Below are 3,452 nucleotides of genomic sequence, written 5' to 3' on the forward strand. Positions count from 1 at the left end.
CATACAGAGCTGAATTAGGACAATACCCCATACTAATCAGTATCCAAAAAAGAGCTCTGAAATTCTACATGCATCTAAAATGCAGTGATCCGAGCTCATACCAGGCTTAAGCCCTGCAGTGCCAGGAGCAGAACCTGCACAGGAGCGCCCTTTCACAGCTGGTGCTGAAACTACATCCAAACCAGCACAGCATAATCTGGCCCAACCAAATTATTCAATTACAAAAACAAAATTACATTACCTATTGGAGAGATGCCACTAAATCCCAAAAGAAGATGGAACTCTATTTACACGTGAAAAGAGATTACAAACCAGCAGAATAGCATCTGAGCTGTGTGAAAGAGCATAAAGTGAGAAAGACACTAAGCAAGTACAGACTGAGTGATCACTGTCTGGCTATAGAGAGAGGACGGCACAGACAGAGATGGCAGCCGTGAGAGCAGAGACTGTGTTCACTGTGCTCTCAGAGAGAGGTGGAGACAGAAGAACACTTCCTTCTGCACTGTGATCACTATCACAACATCCCATCTGTCTACTTTACACAATTACAACAAATAGCACCAAATTGTATGGCATTACCAAATCCTGAAAATATATGAGATATTTTAGGACATATTTTAGGAGAAAACTCCAGCTTGACCACAACAGCAGCAAAATATAAGTCAGAAATATTCTATCTTAACATATCTGAATTAACGACATAATGCACATTGCATTATATCTCCCCCGCCAACCAGTGACATCTTCCTGAACACCAGGACCCACCACAGTTTGGGTCAGTGTATGAATGAATGAATGAACGTTACATTTATATAGAGCTTTTCTGACACTACACTCAAAGCGCTTTACACAGTGAACAGGGGAATCTCCTCAATCACCACCAGTGTGCAGCATCCAACTGGATGATGTGACGGCAGCTATAGTATGTACCAGTTATTGGTGGAGAGCAGAGACTAAAGTTGTATACTATAGAGTTATAGAGCCAATTAATGGATGGGGATTATTAGGAAACCAGTGTACTATAATGAAAGGTATTGTTGTATTTTGTATTTTTTTTATTCCCTTTTCTCCCCAAATTGGAATGCCCATTTATGCATTTGGCAGACGCTTTTATCCAAAGCAATTTACAGTGCAATTATTACAGGGATAATCCCCCCGGAGCAACCTGGAGTTAAGTGCCTTGCTCAAGTATCAGACCAGTGACCTTCAAACCAGTGAACTTCTGATTAACAATTATGTGCTTCAGCCCACTACGCAACCATCACTCTTATAATCCCCACTACTTGGTTGGTCCTCGTGGTGTCGCTGTTACTCACTTCTATCCGGGTGGTGGACGACAAGTCTCAGTTGCCTCCGCTTCTGAGACAGTCAACCCGCGCATCTTATCACTTGGCTCGTTGTGCATGACACCGCGGAGACTCCCAGCATGTGGAGGCTCATGCTACTCTCCATGATCTATGCACAACTTACTACACGCCCCATTGAGAGCGAGAACCACTAATTGCAACTACAAGGAGGTTACCCCAAGGGACTCTACCTTCGCTAGCAACCAGGCCAATTTGGTTGCTTAGGAGACCCGGCTAGATTCACTCAGCACACCCTGGATTCAAACTCGCGACTCCAGGGGTGGTAGTCATCGATAATACATACATATATCCAGGCCCCTTATTGCAGTTTTGTATTGAGACGATTTACTGAGAGTGGAAATTGTATTGCTTTGCCTATTGATATTTATCAATTAGGGTTGCACAGTTTACCAATACTAACAAAGTATCGCAATACCAGAAACATTTTTATGGCATGATATCATCTTGTTGCTAATATCGGTACCATATTACAGTATGCTGTCATTAGCAAAATTATATGAGATGTGACAGTTTTGAGATTAAACCAATGACAATTTGAAAATAAAAAACTTCTGGATATGGCAAAGTGTGATCATTAAACAACAGAAGGATGCAATTTAATTAAATATTATACAGTATACTACAGAATGCCACTCTGCTCCATCATCTGGAGTGGTGGTGGCGTGGTGGCTAAAGCACAGGGCTGTTAATCAGAAGGTTACAGGTTCTAACCCCATGGCCACCACCGTTGTGTCCTTGAGCAAGGCACTTAACTCCAGGTTGTTCTAGGGGGGGTAATTGCACTGTAAGTTGCTTTGGATAAAAGCGTCTGCAAAATGCACACTCCTACAAATGCAACACACTCTGCTGGTGCTTCATTTTCATGCAATGTGTTTAGTGTATATACGGCTGTTGTCTGTGAGTCTTTAAGCGGTTCTTTTTCTGTGTAATTTCATCAAAAACGTGAGACTTGTTGATTATAGTATTAATTTAGTATCGATAACGATGTACCAGGGCTGGTATCGTACCGAAGCCAACATTTTGGTTTCGGAGCAACCCTTTTATCAATACATATTTGAGGATATGTGACTCAAGTTTAAGTGACTAAAGACAGAAGTAAAGTGAATTGGGTGTTTTGTTAACTGCTGTTATATTTTGCTATTTGGCATTTCCCTACTAGCATAGGGGAAAGCACACATTACACTTTATTAACAAATATTGAGAAGACGCAAGTTACCCTGTAGATTTGGTTTATATTTATAGAGTAGATGATGATAATGGTGTTTTTGAAACATGCAGTAACACACACAATTAAGTGTTTCTTTAATTAACTAATGCAGTGAATGTTTCCTCTAGGCTGTGTGTGCGCTGTGCCTGTGTGTGTGTGTTACTACATTTCATCTTAAACACATTGCATAATTAGACTGGCAGATTAAACATTCATGAAATTGCATCTTTAAACCTTCACACACAAAAATCTGAAAATGCTCTTGTTCAATCTCTTTCATCCTGACAAATTTGTACTCGAAATATTTGTTTATTATATTGTTCTTTGATTATTATTAAGTATATTCTAGTATATTATATTATTGAAAGAATTATTTGTACATTATATAAAAATTATTTATTCAAATATTTACATTTATTTTTGACCCTGAAACATGTTCAATTTCCTGTCACAGAGATAGATTTATGTGCCACTGACCTCATCAACACACCCTACTCTCCTCCCATCTCTAATTACCCAATTCTCCACGCTCTCATCCTCCTCCTCCTCTCTGTCTCTCTCCCACACTCCCCCACTCACTCTCTCTCTCTCTCTCTCTCTCTCTCTCTCTCTCTCTCTCTCTCTCTCTCTCTCTCTCTCTCTCTCTCTCTCTCTCTCTCTCTCTCTCTCTCTCTCTCTCTCTCTCTCTCTCTCTCTCTAAAACACCTGCGCAGAGCCGGTGAATCACGCCGAACCCGCTTCGCTTTGCTTTCCAATCTCTCATCCCTTCTGTCAGTCCGATCGCCTCCATTTTTAATCAAGAGACTCTCCGCAGTGGAAAGAGGATTTTTTTTGTGTGCCATCATATGCATCCCGAGATTGCGTTTTGATTAATAATT

The sequence above is a fragment of the Xyrauchen texanus genome, chromosome 6 (assembly GCF_025860055.1).
Source record: "Xyrauchen texanus isolate HMW12.3.18 chromosome 6, RBS_HiC_50CHRs, whole genome shotgun sequence".
Lineage (NCBI taxonomy): Eukaryota > Metazoa > Chordata > Actinopteri > Cypriniformes > Catostomidae > Xyrauchen > Xyrauchen texanus.